Here is a 12,400-nt window from a genome sequence, read left to right as displayed (position 1 = left end):
GCGCAGGCAGGGGACCATTCTCCAAGGCCTTTGCCAGCTTTCTGGCTCCCCAGCAAGACTGTGTCACCGGTCCCCAGTCAAGGCTGAGTTGGCGGGAGTACTTTAAAAGGATGGTGAGAGAGTACGTAGCCGATCGCACGACAGTCCTCGGTGACGCCTCTGCCCCCTACAACTACTGGGTGTCGAAGCTGGACACGTGGCCTGAACTCGCGCTGTATGCCCTGGAGGTGCTTGCTTGTCCTGCGGCTAGCGTCTTGTCAGAGAGCGTGTTTAGTGTGGCTGGGGGAATCATCACGGATAAGCGTACCCACCTGTCAACCGACAGTGCCGACAGGCTTACACTCATCAAGATGAACAAAGCCTGGATTTCCCCAGACTTCTCTTCTTCACCAGCGGACAGCAGCGATACCTAAGCAGTACGTAGGCTGTACCCGCGGATGGAAGCATCGTTCTCTATCACCATCAAAAACGGGGACCTTTTTGCTTCATCAATCTGTGTATAATATTCCTCCTCCTCCTCCTGCTCCTCCTCCTGAAACCTCACATAATCACGCCGAACGGGCAATTTTTCTTAGGCCCACAAGGCTCAGTCATATAATTTTTCTAAACAATTTTTATACGTTTCAATGCTCATTAAAGCGTTGAAACTTTCACCTCAACCAATTTTTATTTTAACTGGGCTGCCTCCAGGCCTAGTTACCAATTAAGCCACATTAACCAAAGCGATTAATGGGTTTCACCTGCCCTCTTGGTTGGGCATGGGCAATTTTTCTCAGGTACATTAGTACTGTTGGTACACCAATTTTTGGGGGCCCTCGCCTACAGTGTAATCAAATTAATTTTTAGCCCACCTGCATTACAGCTGATGTTACATAAGCTGTGTTGGGCACTGCAATGGGATATATTTATGTACCGCCGGTGGGTTCCAGGGAGCCACCCATGCTGTGGGTTCACAGGGAGTTGTAACTGCATGTGTCCACTTCTAAAGAACCCCAGTCTGACTGGGGCATGCAGTGTGGGCCGAAGCCCACCTGCATTAAACATGACATTACCTCAGCTGTGATGGGCAATGCAATGAGATATATTTATGTACCGCCGGTGGCTTCCTGGCACCCACCCATGCTGTGGGTCCACAGGGAGTTGTAACTGCATGTGTCCACTTCTAAAGAACCCCAGTCTGACTGGGGCATGCAGTGTGGGCCGAAGCCCACCTGCATTAAACATGACATTACCTCAGCTGTGATGGGCAATGCAATGGGATATATTTATGTACCGCCGGTGGCTTCCTGGCACCCACCCATGCTGTGGGTCCACAGGGAGTTGTAACTGCATGTGTCCACTTCTAAAGAACCCCAGTCTGACTGGGGCATGCAGTGTGGGCCGAAGCCCACCTGCATTAAACATGACATTACCTCAGCTGTGATGGGCAATGCAATGGGATATATTTATGTACCGCCGGTGGCTTCCTGGCACCCACCCATGCTGTCGGTCCACAGGGACTTCACAATAGGGAGTTGTACCTGCCTGTGTCTATGAATTAAAAACCCCGGTCAGGTTGGGGCATGCAGTGTGGGCCGAAGCCCACCTGCATTTAATCTGACGTTAGCTCTGCTGTCCAGGGCACTGCAATGGGATACATTTATGTACAGCCGGTGGGTTCCAGGGAGCCACCCATGCTGTGGGTGCACACGGAATTCACATTGCGGAGTTGTACCTGCCTGTGACTATTTATAAAAAAACGCGGTCTGACTGGGGCATGCAGACACCTTGACAGAATGAATAGTGCGTGGCACATAGGTTCCCCATTGCTATGCCCACGTGTGCAGCTCCAGATGGAGGTGGCACAGGATTGGATTTCTCATTGCTTCTGTACAGCATTGTGGACTATCGCCCCGCCCCTTTTAAAGAGGGTCGCTGCCTAGCCGTGCCAACCCTCTGCAGTGTGTGCCTGCTTTTCCTCTGGCAGACGCACTTATAAATAGACATGAGGGTGGCGTGGCATGAGGGCAGCTGAAGGCTGGGCAGGGACAGTTTGGTGTGCGCTGTGGACACTGGGTCGTGGGGGGGGGGGTTGGGCAGCATGTAACCCAGGACAAGTGGCAGCGGAGTGTCATGCAGGCAGTGATTGTGCTTTGTTGGAGGTAGTGTGGTGCTTAGCTAAGGTATGCATTGCTAATGAGGGCTTTTCAGAAGTAAAAGTTGTTGGGAGGGGGGGGGCCACTCTTGCCGCTATTGTGGCTTAATAGTGGGACCTGGGAACTTGAGATGCAGCCCAACATGTAGCCCCTCACCTGCCCTATCCGTTTCTGTGTCGTTCCCATCACTTTCTTGAATTGCCCAGATTTTCACAAATGAAAACCTTAGCGAGCATCGGCGATATACAAAAATGCTCGGGTCGCCCATCGACTTCAATGGGGTTCGTTACTCGAAACGAACCCTCGAGCATCGCGAAAAGTTCGTCCCGAGTAACGAGCACCCGAGCATTTTGGTGCTCGCTCATCTCTAGTTGTGACCCCTTTACCGTTCCTATTTAGGACCTAAAGGATTGTTGTGCCAAAGTTCACGTTTGTACGACATCAGGAAGTTAGAGAATTAGTGGCGCTTTTATATATATTTACTCATATATAAAAATATATATATATGCACTTAGAATATTTAATTTAATGTACTATGTAAACAATATTTTAACTGTGTTTAACTAAAAATGTTGTCTTTCTTAAAGTGCACTTGTCATAAGACAGATGGCTCTTAAATAAAGACATCAATATTTTGCTCTATAATATATAAAGCAGTATTATGTTTTAAGCAAATAAAGCTTATTATGGTAATAAGTAATGAATAATTCTTTATTATTTCCAAGATTGCCGTAATTTAACAGCAATTTACATTATTTACTTCTAGGGATAAAAATCTTTTCTGGCCATGTGAAAGACACAAAGGTGCATGACTTATTACAGTCAGGGATGTAACTATAGGTGTAGCAGAGGTTTGCAGTAGCACCTGAATTAACAAAAGACCCTAAGGATAGCACTGGACAATAGGCAAAATTATACCCCATAAGGCTAAATCCAAACAAAACATAACCTTTATTTAGACTAATTACAATCTATATATATAAAATTGAATGTATGTCTGTGTGCGTGCGTGTCTGTCTGTCTGCGTGTCTGTCTGTTTGTCCTTTATGCGCTACTACACCATTCATCCGATCGCCATGAAACTTTGGGAAGTTGTTGAGTACACTCCTGGGAAGATTATAGGCATAGTACAACTATCCTACAATAAATGGCTCGCGAGCGTCGTCGAAAGTTACCACCCCCCCACGTAGATCGAATAAGTAAGCCACCTGCTATTGTGATGTCATCACTGATGTCATCAACATCGGACGCCCTTGAACATGCCCCAACATGTTCTATAAAGCTGCATTGTGATGTCATTAAGGCTCTATTATGACACGTACAACTTGGAACCACTAGAGCACGCCAGCCAATTACCATTGGAGTTGGAAGTGGGTAAACAAGTACTAGGATATCTTCCTAAGAAGCCACAGCAGCCGGATAAATTGTATGTTCCACCCAACAGCTATTTTATTCAGCCCGCAAGGGGGAAGCAGCGGCCTACAAAATCTAATTCTCTCATTTCCTGATGTCATAGACAGACAGACTGTATGCAATTAGACAGACAGACAGACTGTATGCAATTAGACAGACAGACAGACAGACAGACTGTATGCAATTAGACAGACAGACTGTATGCAATTAGACAGACAGACAGACAGACTGTATGCAATTAGACAGACAGACAGACAGATAGACAGACAGACTGTATGCAATTAGACAGACAGATAGACAGACAGACAGATAGACAGACAGACTGTATGCAATTAGACAGACAGATAGACAGACAGACAGATAGACAGACAGACTGTATGCAATTAGACAGACAGACAGACAGATAGACAGACAGACAGACAGACTGTATGCAATTAGACAGACAGATAGACAGACAGACAGATAGACAGACAGACAGACAGACTGTATGCAATTAGACAGACAGACAGACAGACAGATAGATAGACTGTATGCAATGACATGTACAGCTTGAAACCATAAATACTAGAGCACGCCAGCCATTTACAGTCAGTCTCCATTGGAGTTGGAAGTGGGCAAACATGTACTAGGCTATCTTCCCAAGAAGCCACAGCAGCCGGATAAATTGGATGTTCCACACAACGGCTATTTTATTCAGCCTGCAAGGGGGAAGCAGCGGCCTACAAAACCTCAGTGGTCACTGCTGCCGTCATCTAGATATATAAAAACGAAGTATGTATGTATGTCTGTCTTCGCAGCAACGCGCGACGGGTACGCTAGTTATATATATATAACAGTGGGGGAAAAAAGTATTTAGTCAGATACCAATTATACAAGTTCTCCCACTTAAAAAGATGAGAGGCCTGTAATTGACATCATAGGTAGACCTCAACTATGAGAGACAACATGAGAAAACACATCCAGAAAATCACATTGTCTGATTTTTAATGAATTTATTTGCAAATGATGCTGGAAAATAAGTATTTGGTCAATAACAAAAGATCATCTCAATACTTTGTTATATATCCTTTATTGGCAATGGCAGAGGTCAAACGTTTTCTGTAAGTCCTCACAAGGGTGGCACACACTGTTGCTGGTATGTTGGCCCATTCCTCCATGCAGATGTCCTCAAGAGCAGTGATGTTTTGGGGCTGTCGCTGGGCAACACAGACTTTCAACTCCCTCCAAAGGTTTTCTATAGAGTTGAGATCTGGAGACTGGGTAGGCCACTCCAGGACCTTGAAATGCTTCTTACAAAGCCACTCCTTCATTGCCCTGGCGGTGTGCTTGGGATCATTGTCATGCTGAAAGACCCAGCCACGTTTCATCTTCAGTGCCCTTGCTGATGGAAGGAGGTTTGCACTCAAAATCTCACGATACATGGCTCCATTCATTCTTTCATGTATACGGATCAGTCGTCCTGGTCCTTTTGCAAATATGATGTTGGCACCCCCATGCTTCACAGTAGGTATGGTGTTCTTTGGATACAACTCAGCATTCTTTCTCCTCCAAACACGACGAGTTGTGTTTCTGCCAAACAGTTCTACTTTGGTTTCATCTGACCATATGACATTCTCACAATACTCTTCTGGATCATCCAAATGCTCTCTAGCAAACTTCAGTTGGCCCCGGACATGTACTGGCTTAAGCAGGGGGATACGACTGGCACTGCAGGATCTGAGTCCCTGGCAATGTAGTGTGTTACTGATGGTAGCCTTTGTTACGTTGGTCCCAGCTTTCTGCAGGTCATTCACTAGGTTCTCCCATGTGGTTCTGGGATTTTTGCTTACCATTCTTGTGATCATTTTGACCTCATTTTGCGTGGAGCCCCAGATCGAGGAAGATCATCAGTGGTCTTGTATCTCTTCCATTTTCTAATTATTGCTCCCACAGTTGATTTCTTCATACCAAGCTGCTTGCCTATTGCAGATTCAGTCTTCCCAGTCTGGTGCAGGGCTACAATTTTGTTTCTGGTGTCCTTCGACAGCTCTTTGGTCTTCACCATAGTGGAGTTTGGAGTGTAACTGCTTGAGGTTGTGGACAGGTGTATTTTATACTGATAAAAAGTTAAAACAGGTGCCATTACTACAGGTAATGAGTGGAGGACAGAAGAACCTCTTTGAGAAGACGTTACAGGTCTGTGCGACCCAGAAATCTTGCTTGTTTGTTGGTGACCAAATACTTATTTTCCACTTATTTATTTTGCAAATAAATTTGTTAAAAATCAGACAATGTGATTTTCTGGATGTGCTTTCTCATGTTGTCTCTCATAGTTGAGGTCTACCTATGATATCAATTATAGGCCTCTCTCATCTTTTTAAGGGTGCGGGCAGACGAGCGCATAAACGGCGCGTTTTTGCGACCAAACGTATATACGTGACCATCTGAGGCAATGGTTTCGAATGTATTTGTTCACATGGGCGATTTAACGGCGCGTAAAAACGGCAATTCGAAAAAAAACGGAACATATGCGACCGAAATACGCGCCAACGCATATTCAATCGCCGAAAAGACCGTTTGCAAAGTAGGAACAAACGAAAATACGCTTTCTAGCTCTGGTCGTGATCGGTGAAAAACGATCGCTCGGGCGATTATACGTTGCGCTCGTGCGAACGTAAGTACGCCTACGCTCGTCTGCCCGCACCCTAAGTGGGAGAACTTGTACAATTGGTATCTGACTAAATACTTTTTTCCCCACTGTATATATAGCAAAGGGAATTAAAACCACAAGGCTTAAGCATAGTACCAATAATAAAAAAGACCCCTGTAACCACTCTAAGCAACACTCCATTAATGAGAAATAATTGGAAACAATACATCAGGCAATATATATACATTGGGACCCAAAAGACTGAGATTAGTACAGGGACCATTGAATAATAACTCTGATCTCAACAATCCTCATACTGAACAGTGACAAAAACAACATTTCAAAAGCTGAAATTAGATAGATAAAGCATTATGCTCTGCAGTTATACCTCGACATACAAATGCCAAAAAGTAAATTAGCCTGTGCAATACCCAAATTGACAGCACTGTTATTCTGTGTTAAGTCATTTGCCATTGCAAGGAAAATTTGACACCAAAATCCGCATTTCTAACATGCAGGTTTTGATACAGAATTAGGCCGCCTGCACACGAGCGTTCCGGATTCCGCTAGCGGATTTTCACGCGCGTATGGTACCTAAGTGTGCTTGCGGATAGGTGCGGATGCGTGAAAAATCACGCGCGGATATACGCGGATGTGTTGCGGAAAAAAACGCGCAGGAAAACCAGCAGACACCCTTTATTGTAAACCCAACCCCTAGAGAACTGCCCATTCCTTGGAAAACAGCTTAAAAACCAACACCCAGACTCTGTTTTGTCCCTCTTGCTTGTGCGAGCACCGTTAAATTATTGATGCCTTTGTGGGCATGGTTGATCCATGTAACTTTTTTCAGGCGCTTCTCCAGCGTGACTTTATTTCAGTCACTGCAAAAAAATTCACAAGAGGAATTCATTACTACAGATTTTGCATTCTTAGGCTGCCTGCACATGGGCGGAAATCCCGCGGCGGGATTTCCCGCGGGATTTCCGCCACTGAAAGTTTGCATAGGAGTGCATTACAATACGCACTCCTATGCAGACGGCCGCGGTTTGGCCGTGCGAAATCTCGCGCGGCAAACAAACCGCGACATGTCCTATTTTTGTGCGGGGCACGCACTCACCCGGCCGCTGGCTCCGGTCTGCGCATGCGCCGGCTGCGCCGCAGCCGGCACATGAAAGAGCTAGGGCCGCCAGGCGCGGGTGAGTACGCGCTGCTCTCTGCAGGCTCTCGGGTCGGGTCCTGCGGCGTGAATTCTCGCTGCCGGATCCGACCCGCCCGTGTGCAGGCGGCCTTACATCCTGCATTGGCAAGAAATACTACCTATCTCCCTCTACAAATTTGCCTGTGAAGCTCTGTGCTGTGTGTTGGGACGCCTCCTACCATGCCTACTTCCTGTAGTCATAGCAACCAGTGACTCCATCCGCAGCTGCACTGCGGATGTACTGCGTGAAAAAACGCACCCATTCACTTTTATTGGAGACTTCACGCGCAGAATCCGACCCAAATTAGAACAGGTCGCAGATTTTTTCACGCGCGTGAAAAAACGCGATACAAATCCGTCCGTCTGGGGACAACTGCGGATCCTCATAGGAGTATATTGGCTGCGGTCTGGGGCAGATAATGTGCCTAAAATAACGCGCTGGAAATTCCGTTCATGTGCAGGCACCCTTACAAATGGCTTAATTCTGCCAGCAGTTCCACATCAAAGTTTACACTTAGATATGCAGATTTTGGTGTAGATCAACTAATTCTATAGCATGCTGAGGAAGAATTCTGTTTTGTATGCTAGGTCCCTAAGGAGATATTCACATACAGCAGATGTGAAAGCGGTTAAGGCCTTTAACTTAAACAAGCATTTTCACATACCTGTTTAAGAGGAGCCTGCACTCAACCATGAGTGACACATGTTTTAAGAGGGGCAAACCTCTTAACCCTTTGCAATCCAATTTTGGATTCAGGGTTTCCTAGGGGGTTTTCTCTTTCTGCCATTATACAATGACGCCATCTGCTGGCTAGAGCCAGTACTGCAGTATGGGACATGCTGGAGAGGCCCCTGACAACAGAGCGGCCAGTAATATACAGTAAGAATACCCTGCCGGACGTCTTCCGACATCAGAGCTGTACAGCCTTCAATCAGGATGTCTTCAGACATCAGACAGTGGATTGGAAAGGGTTAATATATTTGTTTCATCTGGCGTCACCTTCGTGTGCCAAATGAAAACCTAATCCTGCTAAAAGCTGGAGTAGGTTTTTGCTATAATTTATGCAGTTTCTGGTGTACATTATAGCAAATGTGACGAGCCACCTCTTCCCTTAAAGGGGTTGTACGAGTTGTAGAATTTCTGTAAATCCAGCTCCACATGCTCCAACATAACAAATAGGCTTATATTCATCTCTCCCACTCCCGGAGTGTCCCGCAGCACTGCTTCTGGTCTCCCAATCCGGTAAATAGGATGGGGCAGCCTGTAAAGGTGACAGGTGTGATGTCACGTTTACAGGCTGCCCCATTCTATTTACAAGATGTCACAAGCGCTGCAACCAATAGCAAAACTTAGTGATCAATAGCTGAGCTCTGTTCCTGGTTACAGTGATTGCGACATCCCGTTAACTAGGTTCTGACTGCAGCTTGTAAACAAACATGCAGAGAGTAGCAGACATTGGCGCAGAAGACAATAGGATTGGAAAGAGGTGAATATATGCTTATTTGTTATGCTAGAGCATGGGAAGCTGGATTTACAGAAATTTTAAAACCCCTTTAAGAACTGTTGTTCTATATGGGTTCCCAGTAGCACAGCTTCATGTGTGTGGGATAATTGAGCTAGCTGGGCGTGGAGTTTCTCCCCACTGGTCTGCTGCACATAAATACCAGCTCCCCTGCCTAGAGGATGCTGGTCATTTATTCATTCTGTCTTATTCCCACTCTGAGCGGTGTTATGCATGTTTAATCTGAAGTGTTTCTCTCACCTTCCCTGAAGACGGTCTGGACTCCTGTATTCCAGTCTGCATCTAATGCAGACCCCCTTTCCCTTCCTCTTTGACAGATGTGGCCTCCAGACATCTGATGTCTTGTGTGTTCAGGTGGCTGATCCCTGACATGGTTCGCTTTATGTCAGTTTGGTGTCTGATTCTTTCCCCTTGGTGTGAGGACACTTGCACTAGCTATGGTTTTATATCTGTATGCATGAGAGTTCTGAGTGGGGCTCTTGTTCTGTGGTATTGGTGTGAATAGTCCTGTTCTCTGTGTATGTGTGAACAGTGATGTGTCCTGTCCTGTGTTTTGTGCATTTCTCCAGGTTACTAATCAGGGATAGTCAGGTCCTACCTGAAGAGCGTGAAGGCCATCCTTACTAGGATGATTACCCTGCTTTTAGGCAGGGGTTCCCCACTTCTCCTGATTAGTAAGGGACAGGCTTCTCCTTCTTTCTTTGCCTGGAGTGATATAATCTATCCTAGCATATACTGTGAATATTGTTATGGTTTTGTTAGGATGCCTCCTTGCATCCTTGCAGAGGCGTGATGCGCTCAGTGGACATAACAGAACTGACTTGTGGAATGAATTTTGAACTGACAGTATGTCAATTGCTGCAGATCTAATCCATGGAATTCACTCATTTCAATAAGTAGAATGAATTTCACATCACATCTTTAGCAAAATCCTTGACAAATCCACATGTAACACTTGTATTTTGTCACAGATCTGTTTCATACTTTGCAATGATTTTCCATCTTACTAATAATGAGCTTAATAATAAACATTCTGCCTTGCTCAATATAGTAAATATGTATTTACTGTTTGATGCGTGTGCAGTATAAGAGCATACTCTGTTCTTTCCTATTAGTAATGTGAGTACAGAAATATATTCTTCTTAGTTTCAAGACATTTGATATGAGTCTAGTAGAAAAACATTGGAAGGCTAGAAACTCATAAATTATCAGTCTTGTGTAGAGCCAGAAACATGGAAGCCAGGACGTGTGCCAGAGACATATGTCATCATTTCCTGCAATGAATTAGGAAAAGTGGTAACATTTTAAAAAATGGATAGATAATGTAAGAAACATTGATGGGTTGTTATTGAGTTATATAAGACTTGTGTTATGTTCAGAATACAGAAAACACATAAATGAGTTTTTATCTGTGAAATGTAAGGGGTTAAATATTCATACATGTATATCTATGTATATTAATGCTGGACTTTATATATGTTCCTTCTAGAACATTCAGAAAGGTCACATAACTGTGTTTTACTTTAACTTTGCGGATTAGGAGAAAGTGAGCTGCTCCTTGATTGGCTGATGGGCTACTCATAAAAGGCAGCTAGGTGGCACATTTCTTACAGGGAGCAGAGAGTCTTTAGAGGAGTGAGCTGCCCTAGTGCTACAGGAGAGTACCATCACCCATGTTCATCATCAGTAGCACTAATTATTTTGACTTCATGACTATACAACTTACCCCCAGGGACTTTGCTAGTAATTTCTTCAGGGGGCAGTGACTGTATATTTCATTTAGCAGATGTATTCATTGTGTTAAAAGGGTTTTCCAAGTTGTAATACTTCTCTAAACCCAGTTCCCCATGCACTAACGTAACAAACCAGCATATACTCACCTCTCCTGACTACCACTATGACCCGCAGTGTGGCTTAGTCCTCCACCACTTTGTTCATGGCAGGGCAGTCTGTAAATGTGATGTCAGAGGGGTGACCTGGAGCAGTGGCACAGGACACTTTAGACAACCCCTTTAATCAAAGTTCCTATAAGACTGAGTTACTTCAGGGAGACCCCTATTTTCAAAGAAAATTTTCGGAGCAATCTACCCTTGACCAGGTAAACCCTTTATTGACTGTGATAAATCTATAGTGCACAGATAATATTAAGAACACCCTATGTATTGGATATGGATAGAGTTATACCGTGAAGCTGTATTCATAAGAGCAAATGTAATTTTCGGCAGTGAAAAAATGACCATTTTCCATGAGAATTTCATGCTATCTTTATGTGGTTTTTACTTGCATTTTTTACTCGCATGAAAAATGCACATTTTTATTCAGCCTTTTTCTCTGCTCTGCAATTCATGGTTCTTTTTTCATGTGGTCCCAACAGTAACCTGCATTAGAAACGCATTGCACTCACATGCACCGAACTGCAGTAAAACCACGTCAATGCGTTTTTCAGTCATGTCTTCTTGCACTGTGGCTTCTACTCACCTTTAAAGGGGTCTTCCAATTCAATTCTTTCTATTAATTCAACCTTCCCTCGCCCCCAAAAATTAATTCATATTATATCGACTGTGCTCGTTCGGTGCTCCAGCCAAATATCACATGGCCTGTTATGTCGTACGGAGGGAGTGTTTTATTGTGCAACTTGTTGTTTCCTTTCTTTGATGTTATGTGTTTATCCCTTTAAGAGGCACTGGCGAGAATACAGCCATGGTAGACCAGTTGTACAATAACCTGGTTTCAGAATTTATGACTATGATCTTTGAAAAAACGGTTTTTAATTTTTGAAACAGACTTTTCCTATGGCTGGATCACTGGCCTTGTTGAGAGGCTCAGAATAATATCACCAATCTGGTTCCTGGGTGCATTGTTATGCTTTTTATAGATGTCCAGGTATGTTGTTTTAGTTTATTATTAAAGTTTTTTAGAGCATTGCATAATATCTAGAGAAAGAGTCTTCGGAGTTTACCCAAGGAGCTCTAGGTACACTGTCATGCCTTGGGGACATTTTAACGAGTTCCAACATCCGCCAAGACGCAGTCTACAGTGACCAGAGCCTGGGCAGGAAACTCTCCTCATACTCCAATCCCAGTTTGCTGATAAGACCACTATGACCCTGGTAATGGTGCATTCCCCACTGCAGACTAGTTGGACCGTATCATATGTGATGGCTCAACAGCCTGAAGCCCAAGACCAGTCCCCGCTATAGAATAACGAACTGAGTAGGTCGTTAAATAAACACTTTTACTGTTTGGATGCATCGGCTGTCTGAGATGCTATATGCTTCCTATTTGTATGTATTGTAGCGAGTCTACTGTGCCACTTGTGCGGGTGTGTGGGGCCACTTCTGGGTCTTCGGCCCGCAGCGGCATTGAACTTATCCCCTATGGGTCAGCTTGGGCCTGGATGCAGGTTATACACATTACAAAGCAGTTGGCTAAATGTTTATTTGGCTGATAGCCATCTCCCCCAATGCCCCATAATCATGAACATTTGAATCAAGGTGTCAAGG

This window comes from Eleutherodactylus coqui, chromosome 1, assembly GCF_035609145.1.
Source record: "Eleutherodactylus coqui strain aEleCoq1 chromosome 1, aEleCoq1.hap1, whole genome shotgun sequence".
Classification (NCBI taxonomy): Eukaryota; Metazoa; Chordata; class Amphibia; order Anura; family Eleutherodactylidae; genus Eleutherodactylus; species Eleutherodactylus coqui.
The sequence above is the reverse complement of the archived record's forward strand: the minus strand, read 5'-3'. Positions refer to the sequence as shown.